The sequence below is a fragment of the Rutidosis leptorrhynchoides genome, chromosome 8, assembly GCF_046630445.1.
Source record: "Rutidosis leptorrhynchoides isolate AG116_Rl617_1_P2 chromosome 8, CSIRO_AGI_Rlap_v1, whole genome shotgun sequence".
Taxonomy (NCBI): domain Eukaryota; kingdom Viridiplantae; phylum Streptophyta; class Magnoliopsida; order Asterales; family Asteraceae; genus Rutidosis; species Rutidosis leptorrhynchoides.
In genome coordinates this window covers 86948292-86970228 of record NC_092340.1, presented here as the reverse complement: position 1 = coordinate 86970228, position 21937 = coordinate 86948292, and positions in this window count along the sequence as shown.

Here is a 21937-nt window from a genome sequence, read left to right as displayed (position 1 = left end):
TTTTGTCGTCATCCATTAACACAATCGGGCAATGATCCGATTCCAACCTATCTAGCACCACAGCCGAGATGTTTTCCCACAGTGCATAGAAATTTTCCGATAACAAAAAACGATCAAGTTTACTAAACTTAATGCCATCATCACTTACATGGGTGTACGCCCTACCTCCGAGAGGAATATCTAGCAGAGCATTGTTTTCTATGAACTCATTGAATCTTTTTGCCCTGTATGCTATGAAATCACAATTAAATCTTTCCGCTTCTACACGAACTTCATTAAAATCACCGCAAATTGCCCAAGCCTCATTACTCCCCAAAATCAAACTTGCAATTGAATCCCATAACTTTTGTTTTTTATCATCCTCATGCGGTCCATATACATTAAGAACGTTGAGAATGGTTTCATTAGCTTTCCATTTACCTCGAATTCCAATAACCCGATCAATCTTAATGACATCAATAGCATCAAACACATTCGTATCCCATATTAATAATTGCCCCCCGGATTTACCTACCATTTCTTGTTGAATGAAATCGCACTCCGATGATCCCCACAAAGATTGTATCCATGAAAATTTTACAGAATGCAATTTTGTTTCTTGGATTGCAACGAAAGAAGGTTTCACTCTCAAAAGCAATTTTTTGGTTGAACCAAATTTGTTTTCCTTCCCGACACCAAATCCTCTAACATTATATGACAGAAGCTTCATAATGACAATTAAAATTGCGATACAGAAAGATAAACTTACAGAGCAGGTGGTTTCACCTGCCACTTCAAACCTAGTCTTCCCCCAAAATCCTTTACCCTTTCTGTGTTGATAGAGGCATAAGAGCTAGCTGGAACATTCTTGTCTTTATCTTTGCTTTTATTCGGTCCAGCTTTCATCGATTCTTGTCTTTTAGGGTTGCTTTTCAGAATTGACTTCGACTTTTGCTCAGATTCAACACACATAGTGCATCTAGATCGAAGAGGCTGACTGCTAACTTTTTCTTTTCTAGCAGCATTCTTCACGTGAATCATTCTGGATGAAGTCTTCCATCTGCAAATATTTGACAAGCAACAATCATTTCTCTTTGCACTTGTAATTTTATCCCTTTTGGATGCCTTTTCTCGAATATTCAATCGATCAGGTATAATAGATTCTCCATCTTCAGAATTTGAGCTGGGCTCTTTTGAATTAATCCCGTCACTAGTTGCTTTGGCCCAATCAGTAGGATTTTTCCTTGATTTTGGACTTGAAGTATTTGGGCTGTAGTTGGCCCAACTAGTTTCGTTATGTATTGGGCTAGCTTGGGCTGGAACACTATTTTTACCATTCACATTATCCTCCGAGTTAAAATTGGTCTCGGGAACAGACTCGTTTGGAGTCTCTATACAGCTGTCATCATGATTATTTTAAAAAAGGTTACCTAGATTCCAACAACAAGACTCTTCATCTTCGGCAGGTGTTACTCTAGGGTTCCGATTGCTTCTACCGGAATTCTTTTCCGGTATATTACCATGACTATGAACTTGATTATTTTTTGGCGAATTATGAATTCCCGGTCTCTCATCTTTTGGATCAAACTCAAACAAACTGTCCTCATCATCAGAATCTCCTAGGGTGTCGTTAATGAACTCACTATCATCCTCTGCATCATCATGATTCGACCTAGTCGACATGTTCTCTTCTTGAATTTCTTCTTGAACAAAATTCAGTGTTATGGCTCTGCTAGTATCCTCTTTGACACTTATATATATCATCTCACTATCATCGATCAAATTAACCTCTCCACTAATTAAATTAGTGTTGTTTCGAGTGAGAATAAGCACCTTTCTAGATGTGAGATCTTGGTTACCCTCCTCAATGCAACAATTCTCCATCTCTAATATTCTACCCCACCAACATGCAATGGTTCTGAAGGTGTCTTCATACCATCTTGTAACCGGAACACCTTTGATGTCTAACCACACTAGTATTCCTGGGAAATGATGTAACTTATCTAGTATACTGACTGACTCACACCACTTATGTATAGCGTGGTATTTATTATTGAAGATGGATGTAGCTTCGCTTGACGAACCACATATAACCATGATGCTCAAACCCCCCAAGTATTTTATAGATACTTCTAGCATACCCTCTGCTTTGCATAGATCAACAAACTGATACAGCAACTCAAGACTCTTTAACTCGCATAACATAGTCCTTCCCAGTAGATCTACTTTAGGTTCAATGCCTTTTAGGTTTAGGGTTCTGCTTTCGGTGACGATACCCCCAACCTTGTTTGATCTATCATTCTTTTCTATCTTCGACGAGTTAAGTTTGTCTCTAAGATCTTCTTTTCCTTCATGAAGTTTGTTTAGTTTAAACCTCAAGTCATTTTCTGGATTCCTAACCACCTCTCTAAAATTGCGATGATCTCTGAAGGCATTTGTGAACTGTTGTGTTTCCTCCTTTCGACTTCTGTGTGTTTGTCTGTCTCGAAAAGTAGCAGAATCATCCCTTTCCTTAGCCTTGAAAATTCTTATTGGATTCTCTTTGAATCTGATTTTCTCAAGTGCGGTCAGTAATTGATCTTCATTGTCTACGTTAGCGAATCTAGCGAATGCGAATCTGCTACCATTTTTTAACCTTTTACCGGCGACATATATGTCCCTAATATCACCGACTAGTTTGAAGCATCTCCATAAGTCGGTTACGTTCCAACATTCGGGGAAGTTGAAAAACATAAACGATGTCAAATGGATTCCGAAAAGTTTTGTTAATCGATCTTGGAAGCCACCGTTGTACCTATCCCGTCGTCTTGCCGTGCCACAGTTATCTGCAATTCCCTCATCTCTCCCTTTCTCTCTCCACTCACTCTCTCTCACACGCTTCTTTGTTGTTTTTTCAAAATCACTAATGATTACCTCATCTCTCTCTTTTTCTCTCCACTCACTCTCTCTCACACTCTTCATGGTGTTTTTTTTTAATCGGTTAAATTGATAGACATCAAAATTTTCTGGTTCGTAGTAATAGTTGGATTTGTACGTGGATCGGGTTATTGGAGCCAAACAGTACTCAATTATATTGAGACCAAACGAATCCTGCCCCTCTGCTGCATCTTTTGGCTATTCGAAACGTGGGCAAAATCAGAAAAGTCTATTAATTGGATAACTTATATAATTTTTCTTTCTTTTTAAAAACTAATAGGATATTCAGTGAATGCACCGAGCAAAACGTTCACCAACTTTTGTATGTTCACCACCTGTAACTCGATCAAGACATCTAGCAAATATTGTCGCCGTTGATTTTTCTTTAGAATCGTCATCCAGTCGACCAAGTACTCCAATTCAAATTTCCGATAATTCATTTTTTGAACCCGACCTCACAATTGAGAATCCTGAGAATATTCAAGGACGATTTATAGATCCTGAACCATTAATCTTTCCTCCGAAACCACCAATCATTCAAACAGAGATTGTTGAGGAACGAACCATTAAATCATAATCCTCTAGTGATTCAGATTCAACAAATTCAATCATGGAAAATCTGGAACCTCTAAGTATAGAAGATCGAATGAGAACTAAACGCACTGGCCAAGGTCACGCAATTAATCATCCAGACATTAATGCGCCAGATTATGAAATCAAAGGACAAATTCTACACATGGTGACTAATCAATGCCAATTTAGTGGTACGCCGAAGGAAGATCCAAATGAACATCTTCGTACCTTTAATAGGATCTGTACTTTATTTAAAATAAGAGAAGTTGAAGATGAACAGATATATCTCATGTTATTTTCCTGGACTTTAAAGGGAGAAGCCAAAGATTGGTTAGAATCGTTACCTGAAGGGGCGATTGATACATGGGACGTTTTAGTTGAAAAATTTCTTAAACAATTCTTTCCGGCATCTAAAGCCGTAAGACTTCAAGGAGAAATTGTTACGTTCACACAGAAGCCAAATGAAACTCTATATGAGGCGTGAACCAGATTTGGAAAGTTATTGAGAGGATGTCCGCAACATGGTTTAGACACCTGTCAAATAGTACAAATATTCTACCAAGGATGCGACATCACTACAAGAAAAGGCATAGATATAGCAGCTGGTAGTTCCATTATGAAGAAAACCGAAACTGATGCTTATAAGATTATTGATAACACTGCTTCCCACTCACATGAGTGGCACCAAGAAAAAGATATCGTTAGATCATCTAAAGCAGCTAGAGCCGATTCTAGCCATGACTTAGATTCCATTTCTGCAAAGATAGATGCTATCGAGAGATGAATGGAAAAGATGACTAAGGATATTCACTCAATACGAATTAGTTGTGAGCAGTGTGGAGGACCACATTTGACAAAAGATTGTCTCAGTATTGAACTAACAATGGAACAAAGAGAGAATGTTTCATACATAAACCAAAGGCTTGGAAATAATTATCAGAATAATTATCAACCTCCAAGACCAATCTACAATCAAAACCAGAATTATAACCGAAATGTTCCATACAACAACCAACAAGGTCCTAGCAATCAACAAGTATCCAATAATACTTACAATCAGCAAAGACCTAATTTTCAAAACAAACCACCACAAACCAATGATAAAAAGCCGAATTTAGAAGATATGATGACGAAGCTAGTTGAATCTCAAACACAGTTTTTCACATCTCAGAAACAAACCGATGAACAAAATGCTCAAGCATTTAGAAATCAGCAAGCTTCTATTCAAAATCTGGAATAAGAAGTAAGTAACCTAGCAAGGTTAATAGGTGAAAGAAAACCGGGAAGTCTACCTAGTGATACAAATGCTAACCCCCGAAATGAAACAGCTAAAGCTATTACCACAAGAAGTGGTATTACACTTAAACCACCAGAAATACCTGTAATTTCTGATGAAGCTATTCCTACTCCACAAGAACCACAATCTGATCAAGATAAGGAAACAGAACCGGTAGTTGAAAAGGTTAATGAAGATAACACAGTTAAGGCTAAACCTTATGTTAAACCATACCAACCACCACTTCCTTACCCGAGTAAAATGAGAAAAGAGAGACTTGAAGCCGAGCAATCCAAATTCTTGGATATGTTTAAACAAATAAATGTAAATCTTCCTTTCATTGATGTGATTTCAGAAATGCCTAGATATGCTAAATTTCTGAAAGATCTAATCTCGAATAGAAAGAAAATGGAAGAACTCTCGGCTGTTACTATGAATGCTAATTGTTCTGCAGCTGTTGAATAAGATACCAGAAAAATTATCTGATCCAGGAAGTTTCACAATTTCATATTTTCTGGGTAGTCTTAGTTCAATAGAAGCATTGGCAGACTTAGGTGCTAGTATAAATTTAATGCCGTATTCACTATACACTAAACTAGACCTTGGAGAATTGAAACCAACAAGAATAAGCATACAACTAGCCGATAGATCAATAAAATATCCTAGAGGGATAATGAAGAACATGCTAGTTAAAGTTGGTACTTTAGTTTTTTCAGTAGATTTTGTTGTTCTGGACATGGCAGAAGATTCTCAAGTTCCTTTCATATTAGAAAGACCATTCTTAAACACGGCTAAAGCAATGATAGACGTGTTTGGTAAGAAATTGACCCTAAGTATAGAGGACGAGAGTGTTACCTTTTCAGTTGATAGAGCAATGCAACAACCGCAATCTGCAGATGATACATGCTATTATATTCAAACTATAGATTCACATGCAGAATTGTTAGAAGAATTTCCAGAATTACAAGGAACAGGAGAATGTTCTTTAGGAGAAGGTACTGAACCAATTGATGAAACTGAAATGTTAGCTACACTTATGGCTAATGGATATGAACCAACAACAGAAGAAATTCAAATACTAAAAGAAGAAGACAGATATCGATATAAATCATCGATAGAAGAACCACCGACATTAGAGTTAAAGCCACTTCCAAACCATTTGGAATATGCTTATTTACATGGTGAATCTGAATTACCTGTAATAATATCGTCTTCTCTTACTGAAAATGAAAAATCTTGACTCATTTCTGTGTTAAAAGCTCATAAACCAGCCATTGCATGGAAGATTCATGATATTAAAGGAATAAGTCCTTCGTATTGCACACATAAAATCCTTATGGAAGAAGGTCATAAAACGTATGTGCAACGCCAACGAAGACTAAATCCTAATATGCAAGATGTTGTTAAGAAAGAAATTATTAAACTGCTTGATGCAGGTTTAATTTATCCAATTTCTGATAGTCCATGGGTAAGCCCAGTTCAATGCGTGCCTAAGAAGGGTGGCATGACTGTCATTACAAATGAGAAAAATGAGCTTATTCCTACTAGGACTGTAACAGGATGGCGTGTTTGTATTGATTATAGAAAATTAAATGACGCCACCAGAAAAGATCACTTTCCCTTACCTTTCATTGATCAAATGTTGGAAAGATTAGCCGGAAATAGTTACTATTGTTTTCTTGATGGTTTTTCTGGATATTTTCAAATTCCAATAGCACCCGAAGATCAAGAGAAAACCACATTCACGTGCCCTTATGGTACTTTTGCTTACAAACGCATGCCATTTGGACTTTGCAACGCCCCTGCAACCCTTCAAAGGTGCATGATGGCAATTTTTCACGACATGATAGAAGAATGCATGGAAGTTTTCATGGATAACTTTTCAGTCATCGGTGATACATTTGAATCATGTTTAGTTAATCTTGAACGAATGCTTATTAGATGTGAACAATCAAATCTAGCTCTTAATTGGGAAAAATGCCATTTCATGGTTAAAGAAGGCATCGTTCTTGGACATAAAATTTCAAAGGAAGGAATTAAAGTGGATAGAGCTAAAGTAGATGTAATTGCTAAACTTTCACATCCCACCAATGTTAGAGGAGTTTGGAGTTTTCTAGGGCATGCCGGTTTTTACCGATGTTTCATAAAAGATTTTTCTAAAATTGCCACTCCTATGAATAAACTCCTAGAAAAGGATGCTCCATTCATCTTTTCAGATGACTGCATCAAATCTTTTAATATTCTTAAAGAAAAACCTACTAATGCGCCGGTCATGATAACTCCAAATTGAAATCTACCGTTTAAACTAATGTGCGATGCAAGTGATTTTGCAATGGGAGCCATTTTAGGACAAAGGATTGAAAAACGATTTCAACCTATATATTATGCTAGTAAGACGTTACAAGGAGCACAAACAAATTACACAACTACTGAAAAAGAACACCTTGCTATTGTCTTTACTTTTGACAAATTTCGTTCATATCTCGTTCAAGCTAAAACGGTGGTCTATACCGACCATTCTGCTCTTAGATACCTATTTTCGAAATAAGATGCTAAACCACGATTAATCTGTTGGATCTTACTCTTACAAGAGTTTGATATTGAAATCCGAGATAAAAAGGGAGCAGAAAATCTCGTCGCTGATCATCTTTCTCGTCTTGAAAATCCCGAATTAGAAGTTCTAAATGAATCGGCCATACAAGACAACTTTCCTGATGAATATCTATTAAAGATAGATTATAATGAAATTCCATGGTTTGCAGACTATGCAAACTATTTAGTATGTGGATTCCTTGAAAAAGGATTGTCGTACCAAAAACGAAAGAAATTCTTTAGTGATATTAAAAACTATTTCTGGGAAGATCCACATTTGTTTAAAAGTTGTCCAGATGGAATAATACGCCGATGTGTATTCGGAGATGAAGCTAGTAAAATTTTAAACCATTGTCACACAGGACCAACATGAGGGCATTATGGGCCTCAACTAACAGCAAGAAAAGTTTATGATGCTGGATTCTATTGGCCTACAATTTACAAAGACGCACACCTTCTTTGCAAATCCTGTGATGCTTGTCAAAGGGTCGGAAAAATAAGTCAACGTGATGAAATGCCACAAAATGTCATTCAAGTATGTGAAGTATTTGACATTTGGGGTATTGACTTTATGGGTCCATTTCCAAAATCTCATAATAATCTCTACATTCTCGTAGCCATTGATTATGTATCTAAATGGGCGGAAGCACAAGCTCTCCCAACTAACGATGCACGAGTTGTAGTCAACTTTTTATAACGTCTTTTTGCAAGGTTTGGAACACCGAAAGCTTTAATAAGTGATCGGGGAACTCATTTTTGTAATAATCAACTTGAGAAAGTTCTTAAAAGATATGGAGTAACTCATAAAATCTCCACTGCATATCATCCACAAGCAAGTGGACAAGTTGAAAATACCAACCGAGCTTTAAAACGTATTCTAGAGAAAACCGTAGGATCAAATCCGAAGGAATGGTCCATAAAATTGGAGGATGCACTCTGGGCTTTTAGAACAGCCTACAAAACTCCAATTGGAACCACACCTTTTAGACTCGTTTACGGAAAAACATGTTATCTTCCAGTAGAAATTGAACACAAAGCATTTTAGGCTTTGAAGACATGTAATCTTGATTTACATGAAGCTGGGCGTCTACGATTAAGTCAACTAAACGAATTAGAAGAATTAAGACAAGAAGCATACGAAAATTCATTAATCTATAAAGAAAGAACGAAGAAATGGCATGATAAAAGAATCAGAAGTTCAAAAAAATTTAAAGAAGGAGACAGAGTTCTTCTTTTCAATTCACGATTCAAGCTATTTCCTGGAAAATTGAAATCAAGATGGTCTGGACCATTCATAGTCAAAAGACTTTTCCCATACGGAATAGTAGAATTGATAAATTCAAATGGGATTGAATTTAAGGTTAATGGTCACAGAGTTAAACATTACATAGATAGTCCGATGGAAGTTGACAACGAAGTTAATCACAATTTCAACACCACATCTAACTAAGTGTGGGGAGAATCAAGTCTTTAAAGGATAATATGTATTTCTGTTAGAGTTAGATTTTCTGTTTTCGTGTAGTTCTCGAAAATGGAACCCGAATGGTCTTTCCCTAGTAGACCCTAAAAACTAGTCTTCTCCCCCCATTCTGAATTTTTATTTTTTTTAGGTTTTACGAAATGAAGACTTCCTGTGAACTAAACCATGGTCTAATGCTACACGCTTTGATCACTAAACGTAATAATGACACTCTTCCTAGTGAAATAGTATCATTAATCAGAAGTAAATTGGACGGAGTAAGAAAAGAATCCATATTCGAAAATAATAAGTTACAATTTGGTAAAGGAAAATCAAAATCCGCAGCGAAAAGAAGAGCACGACACCTTGAAAAATGTCACAAATGCGGAAAATGGTCACACGAAGGTAAATGTTCAAATAATCAAACCTATTCAAATACCGAATTTGTTACTCTATGCAGAGACGGACCGTTCATATGTTTAGAAGAAAAAACGTTAAATGCTCGAGGTTACGCCTATGTAGTCATGGAAAATCAATTAGTCCGACTATCTTATGAGTGGGCTAGAGCATATCACTAAGAATACTATCTCACAGGTAAGTATGTACAGTTTTTATTTTTATTTTTATTTTTAACCTTTTGATAATAAACGCTAATTTGTTCGCTATAAAGTATTAAATTGGTATTCGATAAAATTAGGTCTTGCGACCGAAATTATTGATATCATACAAAAATTTATTACATCACTGCGAAATTTAACGTTTATTCTTAAGGTATAAATATCTTTAATCAATCAACCAAAATATTTCAAAAAATTCGTCATGAGTTAAACTAGGTTATAAAACCGAAATTACTTTACCGAAAAGAGGGGCGTATGTTTTTGATAATGTTTGATTGATTAAAGTGGGATAAAAGCCAAAAAGATTTTTAATTTTATTTTTACTTTGTTTTTAAAATTAATATTAAAATAATATTATAAACTTGTTGCCAATGGGGCTTTGCCTCATTGGTCACCATGTTAACATGGTGTTCGAGGAGACCAAGGGTTCGAGTCTCGGGGGGGGGGGGGATTTTCGTGAATTAACTCTAACCACTAACATTGCCTTTCAAAAAAAAAAAAAAAAAAAAAAAAAAATATTATAAACTTGTTAAAATTAATATATATTTAAAATTGTAAATATTTGAAAAATTAATATTTTTAATATAAGTTTGTATGTATAAAAACAAAAAATATAATTTAAGTTTGGTATGAATTTTTAAATTTTAATAATATGAATTTTTAATTTTATGCATTTTAAATTTAAGTTTGGTGTGAATTTAAAAACAAAAATTTACTTTATTTCGCTAAGTTAAAAATATGATTTTTAAAATTCGTCGCGAGTTGAAGACTAGGTCGTTGAATCGAAATTGCTCTACCTAAGGGAGGGACGAGAACTTTTATTTTCATTATTTTTAATCTTATTGAATTATAGTATGCCAAAAACATTTAAAAAACCCAAAAAAAAATCTTTACTTTTAAAACCGCGTTTAAAAAGTGACAAATTTTAAAATTTTGTCGAGGGACGGACTAGGACAACGATCTGAAACGCCCTCATCCTAAAAAGAAACAAATTTTTAAAATTTTATTAATTTTATGATTTATAAAATATAAGATTTTTATTAAAAAAAAAAAAAAGCTGAAAACACTGTAGCCGGCACCCCATGCGATCGCATGGGGTTTACACTTCAACCTCATGCGATCGCATGAGGCTGAAAAACAGGCCAGATAGAAAAGAACCAGCGAGTCTGCTTCTACACCACAACACACACACATACCCGAAAATACTCCCAAATATTCACCAAATTTCACCGTAATTCATCAAATTTTTCGCTCTAATCATGAAATTGTTCAGGAGTTTATCAAGAAAGGTAAAAATTACACCAATAAACTCTATAAATTTATAGTTTTTGTGATAATTACCAATATTTTACCTAATGCAATTTTGTTGATTTCTAGTGTAATTAGTGTTAAATTTTTAGTATTTTATGCATGTATAACCTAGATTGATGCTATTTAACATAATTTGAAGCCAAAAACTTCAAAATTTTTAGAAATCTAGGGTTTGTGTTCTTGAGCAATTTGGGACTTTTTGATATAAACAGGTTATAGCCAATTTTTGTCATGAATTATTGCTAAATTGAGTAGTGTAACATGTTTAGGTAGTTAAATGATCCAAACATTGATCCTAAACATGATTTTTGGAGATTAAAGTGGACTTTTTAGGCGAAAATTCATGAACTTGATTAATTTGATATATTTCCCATTTGAGACTTGTTTAATTGTTAGTAATGACTATTTTGACATGTTATTTGAGTTAAATGCTTATGAACTTTGTCTACATTTTCATATGTGCTTATTTGAAAAAGTGTAGAATTGTGAAAAATTGTGAAAATGTGTATAAGTTTAATTTTGATTTAACATGTTATTGTGATTGTTTTAAGTTGTTATTTTGCTAACACTAATGCATATTTGGATGCACAAATTTTGTATTTAATGTGTTTTGCAGAAAGCTGATACTGGAGGTTCAGGATCAACATCATCTAGACGACCTGCTCCAGCTCCAGAACCAGAACCAGAAATGCAATATGAACCCGAACAACAACCACAATAGGAACCACAACATCAGCCTGATCAGCACGTACCTTATTATGATCCGCTACAGTTACCTAATGAATTCATAGTATTTCCGCCACATCCGCCTGTAGAATACCCAACAATTCCGGAACACACATTGCATCCTAATCTGAGATTCGATAGACGATGGAGAGATTACCCGGCATATCAAAGTAATAAATTTAAATTAGTAACAAAAGAGGTAGAGGTGCCGAGGGTAATTGATTGGAATCCTTTGGAAACGGTCCATCTAGCTGACCGTGTTAGATAACAAATGATTCAAAGGTATGGCAGTTCTTCTTTTACAGATTGGGAACGTCTTTTCACCATTCATAGACCTGTATATAAGGAATGGTGTGTTGAGCTGATGAGTACTATAACGTTAAATGTAGATGTTGATAGATTAGATGATAGAAGTTTTTTTAGATTTATCCTTGGCGGTAGGATGTACAGAATGTCCATGATGGACATGGCCAGGGCATTACAGATTTACACTCCTAGTGAATTGCTACTACCCGATTGTATGAGTTTGATTTATCGTGGTGAAAGGGTAGATAGGAACTTTGACACGAACGCCGTTTGGAGGCGTATGTCAAACTATAATGTTTTTACACTGGGAGGAAAACACTCCTACTTACATATTAACAAAGCCGAGCTTCGTGTAATTCATAGATTCTTGGCTAACTCGATTACACAGAGAGGTCACAATAAGGAGAAAATGACTTTACATGATTTATTTTACCTAAAGTGTATTCGAGACCCGAGAAGCTTTGTTAATATCCCTTACTATGTTGGTTTTTATTTATCTAAAATGGTAGAAGGAATACAGGAAGGAAGTATAATAGGAGGAGGTATTTTTGTTACTCTCATTGGAGAGTATTTAGGTGTTGATAGGAACCAAGGGGGTCAATTACAGATTTGTAGAGAACAGGATGAGACCATAGGATTGCGAGTTTATGTGGGTGCTAAGGTATTGAAGAGTAGACGCAACCAGGCATTGCCCTATGAAGGTAATCATCCTCAGGTAGAGAGAGGCTCAGACGAGGAAATGGAGGAAGCGGAAGACATTAGGGATGTCTTACGAGATGCTATTCTTGACGTCCACGTTCGTATAGATGAGGAAGCAATGACGAGCGCGGCCAGACATAGTATGTACGAGCAGTGGAACTCCGAGATAGTATACGAGGATTATAGGTGACGCCAACACGATAGCTGGTTAGTTCATCAGCACCAAATCATGAGCCAGCTATCATATCAGGTACCAAATAATTACGTGCCTACTCGACCTGCTCATTTTCCGCCACACAACCCCGACATCCGACCACCCTTTAACCGGTATGACTATAACCAAGCCTATCAGAACACCTATAACCAACAATGGAACCCACCTGACGAGATGAACTGGAACCCCTATCCAGACTGATTTAGTTCCATTGGTTATTTTTATGATTTTTATGTTTTTATCTTTTTAATTATTCATGTTTAAACTTATGTTATTGGATATATTTATGTAATTTTTATCATTTTTATTGTTATTGTGTACTAATATTTCACATTTAGGATTTGAAAGTGGGATATTAAGTCCCATTTCAAATTGCCATGCATGTTTATATTTGTATGTATGTATATTGTCGATTGTACAAAACAGGGTAAAACAGCGCATTTTCAAAGACTGGCATTAAGTTCAGCAAAAGCTAGTACTTTTGACGACAAAACGAAAAACAAATGTGATGAAACAACAAGACGGAATGAACAAATGATGTGCACCATTTATCATTCAGCAAACAAACGCCAATATGTTTGGAAACTTTGGTAAAATTTAATCATTTTTCTACACTAATCACCCTCAATAAATTGTTACTGATTTCTTGCAAATGAGGGCATTGCAAGATCTTAAGTGTGGGAAGGGGTTAAATTCTTTCGGATTTTTAAAATTTTTAACTTATACACTTGGTTACCATTAAAAAATACTAGTAACGCAGTAGTTGTATTAGAATCTAGTGCTCTCTGATAACAAAGAACAGCCCTAGTCTTATATACTGACTACCCAATTCTAGTAAAATTTTTCAAAATTTTCAATTAAATGAACTCAAAATCATGTTTATACATATTTATGAACGATAAAACTAGGTGTTAACACCGAAATTATTGTTACCTCAGAAAGGACATAAATTGAGAAACAAACCAAAATGTTAGAATTCATTTAAAATGGAATAGAGGACAATAAAAAGGAAAATAAAAAGCCAAGTGTGGGAAAATTTACCAAGTTATTTAAAACATATATCATATATTTCTGTAACAAATAATTGAAGATACTTTTGCTTAGGACTAATCTAAACAGTTTTACCAGATTCACTGTAAGAAAGATGGATCTACACGATGAATCAATTCATCGTTAAAAGGAAGTAAAGTCTTCCGAAAAAGAAACGCGCTTCTTGATTTAGGTCATGAAGTTGTCGTCCAGACCAGCTGTTGGTTGACGAAAAATCTAGAAAATTCATCTCTAAAATCAGCAGGAAATCCACGGACCTCAGCATCAAACAGGGTCGCCAAGTGATCAGACTTATCCTAACCATGAGAGGATCTGTCTTGTAAAATGGGGAGGACGCCGTGCAAATTAGCTGGATAAGACTAATGAATCAGATCCCCAGAAAGGATAATCTCCTTAAAGATCAAAAATCAGTTTTTAAGACTGACATTACTCAATCCTAGAGATTGACCTTAAAGATTGAGAATTACAAACTCATGGAATTCGATGATATCTAAACTCGAGCTTGAACGAGAAAATATTTTGATCAAAATTACAAACCGATTTGTTTTCTGAAAACGAGAAAATATTTTGATCAAAATTACAAACCGATTTGTTTTCTGAAAACCCATTTTCAATGCGTTCATTACCATTGAACGTAAAATCCTAGGAATTCACCTAGAATTCATTAGGTCACCTGAACCAAATCGGGTGTCAACCGTAAGAACGGTGGTTGCATAGCATGGTCAAAGACAGGACCTTGTGCCAGACCGAAAAATTATAAGGGTGAGCTTTACTATTGCTCCTACCAAGGATATTAATTGCATCCGACACGTTATAGACCATAATTAAAAGCATGTCAGGGGATATTGCCTTAACAGTTACTTGTTCAACGCTTTCCTTTACAACCGGACGGTAGTTTATCGAAAGGTAATATACGGAGCAAGTATACTGGACGTGTTGCTTTCCTAATACAAGGTTAGCAAGTGGGTGACACAAAACCTTAAGTTTTGAGATAAAAATTTCAAATATGAAACCCACCAAACCCACAAAAAGAATTTGCAAACACCGGTGAAGGGTTATTCCGGAAAACTTATCTAGGGTAAAAGCTAGATTGAATTTTCAAAAGATCAAATATTTTTATAAAGATCCAATTTTCCTAATGGATCTAAATTTTATAGTCATGTGGGACTGTAAACCACATCGTTACTACCATTGTTTATACCGCCGTATAGAAATCACTGATGTACAAAGTGTGAAGAATAAAGAAGTGATTCTAGAATATTTCAAGACTATATTGCTTGAGGACAAGCAACACTCAAGTGTGGGAATATTTGATAATGCTAAAAACGAACATATATTTCATAGCATTATCCCTCAAGAAAGACAAGCTTTTAGTTGCAACTGTTCTATTTACAAGTGATATTCGTTTAAATAATAAAATGTGAAGACAAAAGACATATTCGACGAATTGAAGACGCAAACGACCAAAAAGCTCAAAAGTACAAAATATAATCAAAGTGGTTCCAATTATTGATAAGAAACGTCTCAAAATTACAAGAGTACAAGAAGCAAAACACAAAGTACAAGATATTAAATTGTACGCAAGGACGTTCGAAAATCCAGAACCGGGACCAGAGTCAACTCTCAACGCTCGACGCAACGGACTAAAAATTACAAGTCAACGGAGTACAAGAATATAATATAATATATATATATATATAATTAGATTTAATTATATATATTATATTATATAATAAATAAATAAGCAGCCCACGTTTTTAAAGACTTTTGAGCTCTCCCAGCTGGCCATGCGATCGCATGAGCTGAAGGAGCAAAACTCATGCGATCGCATGAGCCATTTTTCCAGGCCTGTCCTATAAAGTTCGCGAGTTTTGGACTCAAAAACACATCTTTTTCTTCTTCTCTCAATCAAACGTATATATATATATATATATATATATATATTTATATTTTAATTTTAATTATAAATCCTAATAATAAGGGTATGTTAGCGAATATTGTAAGGGTGTAAGTCGAAATTATGTCCGTGTAACGCTACGCTATTTTTAATCATTGTAAGTTAAGTTCAATCTTTTTTTTAATGTCTCGTAGCTAAGTTATTATTATGCTTATTTAATGCCGAAATAATCGTGATGTTTGACTAAAAATATTAAAATTGGGTAATTGGGCTTTGTACCATAATTGGGGTTTGGACAAAAGAACGACACTTGTGAAAATTAGACTATAGGCTATTAATGGGCTTTATATTTGTTTAACTAAATGATAGTTTGTTAATTTTAATATAAAGAATTACAATTGGACGTACCTATACACTCGATCGGACACGATGGACGGGGTATTTATATGTACGAATAATCGTTCATTTAACCGGACACGGGAATGGATTAATAGTCTATGGAATTATTAAAACAGTGGTGAAATTATGTACAAGGACACTTGGCGTAATTGTTAACAAAGTATTAAAACATTGGGTTACACGCAGTCGATATCTTGGTGTAATTATTAAACAAAGTATTAAAACCTTGTTACAGTTTAAGTCCCCAATTAGTTGGAATATTTGACTTCGGGTATAAGGATAATTTGACGAGGATACTCGCATTTTATATTTATGACTGATGGACTGTTATGGACAAAAACCAGACGGACATATTAAATAATCCAGGACAAAGGACAATTAACCCATGGGCATAAAACTAAAATCAACGCGTCAAACATCATGATTACGGAAGTTTAAATAAGCATAATTCCTTTATTTTCATATTTAATTGCACTTTTAATTATCGCACTTTTATTTATTGTCATTGTATTTAATTGCACTTTTAATTATCGTACTCTTTAATTATCGCAAGTTTATTTTATCGCACTTTTATTTATCGCAATTTCATTATCGTTATTTACTTTACGCTTTAAATTAAGTTGTATTTATTTTTAATATTTTACATTAGGTTTTAACTGCGACTAAAGTTTTAAAATCGACAAACCGGTCATTAAACGGTAAAAACCTCCTTTATAATAATAATATTACTTATATATATTTGTATTTTTATAAAATAAAACTAATATAGCGTTAATCTTTGTTTAAAGATTTTCCTGTGGAACGAGCCGGACTTACTAAAAACTACACTACTGTACGATTAGGTACACTGCCTATAAGTGATGTAGCAAGGTTTAGGTATATCCATTCTATAAATAAATAAATATCTTGTGTAAAATTGTATCGTATTTAATAGTATTCCATTGTAAAAATATAAGCTATTTCATATACACCTCGCATAACATCAGTATGAGTTGAGGGTGAAAGAATAGAAAGTATGAGCTGTGGAAATAAGGAAACGAAGAGGGTGGTTTTATAGTGAGATATCAGATAGAGCAATCAAAACAGACGATCGCATTTAAAGTGGATCCTAATTTTCTTAATTTCCGAAGAATCAAATCTTATTACGAAGATTTTCTCCAAATCCCTTGAACTCTGGAAATCAATCATATCTACATCAAAAGATATGACGAATCTACGCTTACTCAATTCACTCTTTTATGATAACTTCACTCGTACTTTTCACAAAATCGAATTGTTTTATCTATATTACTCAATGATGATAAAACTCAAATTTTCAGCTCGTATGTGTCATGAAAACATACTTATTGTCAGCCATGACCATTCCGATCAAATTTCGGGGACGAAATTTCTTTAACGGGTAGGTACTGTGACAACTCGAAAGTTTCCGACCAAATTTAAACTTTAATCTTTATATGTTTTCGACACGATAAGCAAAGTTTGTTAAGTTAAATCTCAATAATTTTAAACTGTGTTCATACATTCATTTAACCTCGACCAAATTCTAATGATTCACGAATCATTATATGAACGGAAATGATTATATATGTATATGTGTATATATTATAACTTGAAAACGTTAACAAAGTTTTAGACGTATAATACTTTACATGAACGTATTTGTTTCAACATGATTATCGATGGAATTAGAAGATAATATCGAATGATTGATTTATCATATACATTGTATGATTACGAGTCTCTGTTGAGAGGTCCACTTTGATTTAGGAAACCTTTCATTTTTAACGGCATTCGGAATAAATGGTAAAGTGATTTACAAGTAAGAACAAAATGCCAAATATCAAGTACTAGACAAATATTGGTGGACATTTCTGTTTGATTTCCAATTCATGCTTTACAACATCTTTCTCGTGACTTTGTTAAGATAACTATTTTAACTTTCGTTTTATTTAAATATAAAAATAAGAATGCGTAGTATAAATAACGATTTTTTTTATTATTTTCATAAACATATTTAATTTTGGAAAACAAAAGTATCATATTTATTTAATCTAGTCTCAAATGTACAAAAGGTTCTCAGTTTAAAAATAACTTTATTTCTAAAACATTTTATAAGATACTTGTTATTGAATTTTAAGAAATTAATTAAAAGCTTTGTATTATAATTTTGCAAATATATTATTATTAAATAATAATTTTTGAAACGATTTCAAAAGATGTAAGAAACTTTGAAATGTAAGTAGTTTTGAAAAACTATGTATTATATTATTAAATAAATATTTCAAATTTATATTTCGAAATAAATATATATTTTTACAAAGTAATAAGTTAAGTTATAAAATGTTTTGTCTTAAAATAATATACTTTGGTGAACAACGAGCTACTGATTTATAGAAGCAAATGACCACAACCCTCAAATATATAAGTTACATTTCTTATAATATGATTCATCGACGTTTAATTCTAAATTTTGTAAAAGGTACACGTCGCGTAACGTAAAGTGCTAGTTTTCTAGGCGTACGAAAATGCGTTCGAGAAACCAAAACCGAGACATAAGTTGAGTGACAACGTACGAGTCATCGGAAATAAAATTACAAAATAACTATGCACGTGAATATAATATAATATATAAATAATTATATAGTTTAATTAATTATTTATATATAATGATATTTAAATGTGTCGGCAGCTTTTGATAATTGAATATGGCTGGCAACAAGACCTCATGCAATCGCATGAGGCCTCCCTCACAATCCCATGAGATTGCATGCGGAGGTAGGTGAGGTGAACTAGTTTATAAACCGAACGAAATGCTGTTTATAATTCATATTTTCATCAAACACTCCGTAAAACTTATATATATACTAATTAATATTATTATTATTATTATTATTAAGATTAATATTATTATTAATCATATTATTATTAGTATTAGTATTATTATTATTATTATTAGTAGTATTATACATAAAATACTACGACGAGGTCATGAGCGAGTTATTTCAAAAACGGATTTTTATGAGCGGGACAGAGCTAAGGAGATTATGGGTTATAGCTATGGAGGTTATGGGTATGGTTCAAGAGTATGCTCGCGAGGTCAAACTAGTGTTTATCATCTCCGTTGCGCCTACGTACTTTCCAGCAATATTGAATCTCAATATTGATACGTGAGTACTCATAACTTAACTTTTATATATTAATAAGTGTATACCTGACTAGTGCTCGAGTATATAGGATTATGCATGCTTGTACGTTTGATATTGTCGTTAGATAGGTTATGTTGAATCCTGAATTAGATACATATGCTACTGAGATAAGGTATACGATATGCATGTCGTTGGAAAGCTAGCGACAAATTAAGAACTTTTCATTTAGATATCGAATGATTTCGATGAACGGATTAGAAGTTATAGTCAATTAGATTATCTATGATTATATGTATTATTATTAAAATGATTATTATTACTATCATCGTTATTACCGTCGTTATAATTATTATCTAATTATTATTATTATTATTATTATTATTATTATTATTATTATTATTATTATTATTATTATTATTATTATTATTATTTTTATTATTATTATTATTATTATTATTATCATCATCATTATTAATAAAAGCTATTATCATTAAAAAAATTATTTTTATTATTTTTATCGCTATTATCGTTAAGGTTATAATTAATAATAATAATAATAATAATAATAATAATAATAATAATAATAATATTATTATTATTATTATTATTATTATTATTATTATTATTATTATTATTATTATTATTATTATTATTATTATTATTATTATTATTATTATTATTATTATTATTATCATTAAAATAGTTATTAGTATTATCATTAATATTATCATAGTATTTATTATTATTATTATTGTAATTAAAACTAATATTAGAAACATCTAATTACTATGATTACTATTATTATCATTATTACGAACGCGATATAAAAGATGACTAAAAGCTATTAACAAATTGATTAGGAAATAATGAGTATAAGTATCATGATGAAATTAAAATATTGAAAGGTATTGATTTAGATAAAAATATCGTTTTCATTATTTTTATCATTATTATTAAAAGTATTATTAATATTAAAACTATCATTTTTACAAAAATTATTTATAGGAATATCATTGTTAATATAAAATATCATTATTATTATCATTTTAATAAAAATTATCATTTTATCATAATATCATTTTTAGTAAATATAAATAATGTTATTATAATAATAATTATTATTACTAAATAATACAATTTTTACGTACTATTGTTATTATCAATATTATTTTATCAAATAAATATGTAATACAAAGATATTTTACTACGTGTAATATAATTACATTAATAATACCTATCATTATATTTTTATGATATTAAATGAACTTTATAAATTTTATTATTTAAGATATATAAAAGTATATTTTTATTATATAAATTTTTAATATAAAAATTTTATTTATTAATAAATGAATTATATTATTTACTCTAATAAAATCTGCTAAAAATATTTAAATATATAAAATGACTATATTTTAGTTATATAATAATCATGAATAGATTTTGGAAATCATTTTAGTCAGATTGACTTTTGTTAACTTTTGCATATTAGTCTCGAGCATTAGGATTGCGATACACTACGACCTGACCTAAATTGTTAAACAGATATTGACCAACATATAAATATATATAATTAATATAGGTTCGTGAATCCGAGGCCAACCTTGCACTTGTTCAATGACGACATATGTATTTTTACTACGATATACAGTATAGTGAGTTTCATTTGCTCTCTTTTTATATGCTTTTGCAATATATATTTTTGGGACTGAGAATACATTCGCTGCTTTTATAAATGTTTTACGAAATAGACACAAGTACTCGAAACTACATTCTATGGTTGGATTATTAAACCGAATATCACCCCTTTTAGCTTGATAACCTAAGAATTAGGCAAGCGAGAGGTTCTGTTCCTAATTGACGCGAATCCTAAAGATAGATCTATGAACCTCGAAAAGTCCCATCCAGGTTATGGATGCTTTAGTACTTCGATTTTTATACAGACTAGAGGTTCTGTATATACAGACGAGAGGTTCTGTATGTTTGGGGATATTCTAGATGCATTTTGTTAATGTCGCTTACCAGGTGTTCAATTTATATGAATGATTTTATCTTTATGCAGACGAGAGGTTCTGCTTATAAATATGAAAATCTTGTGGTCTATTAAAATTATGGAAATGATCGATTATGATAAACTAATGAACTCACCAACCTTTTGGTTGACACTTTAAAGCATGTTTATTCTCAGGATTGAAAGAAATCTTCCGCTGTGCATTTGCTCAATTTAAAGATATTACTTGGAGTTATTCATGTCATATTTCGAAAGACGTTGCATTCGAGTCATTGAGTTCATCAAGATTATTATTAAGTCAATTATAGTTGGATGTATTATGAAATGGTATGCATGCCGTCAACTTTCATTGTAAAGAAAGTTTGTCTTTTAAAAACATGTAATGTTTGTAAAATGTATCATATAGAGGTCAAATACCTCGCAATGTAATCATATGTTATTGTATTCGTTCTTATGGATTAGGACGGGTCTTTACATGTGGTATCAGAGCGGTGGTCTTAGCGAACCAGGTCTGCATTAGTGTGTCTAACTGATAGTCGTTAGGATGCATTAGTGAGTCTGGACTTCACCTGTTTATCATTCTTAGTCTAAACACATCTTGTTGCATTGATTGCATGAATAGTGTATAGACAAAATTCATATCTTAGCGTATCTGCTAATTCATATCTTAGCGTATCTGTTACTGTAAACTTTGCCTGACATATTTCGTAAATCCCTCCGTAATCTACGAAATCTTTTGTTCTATATATATATGAATATTCTATGT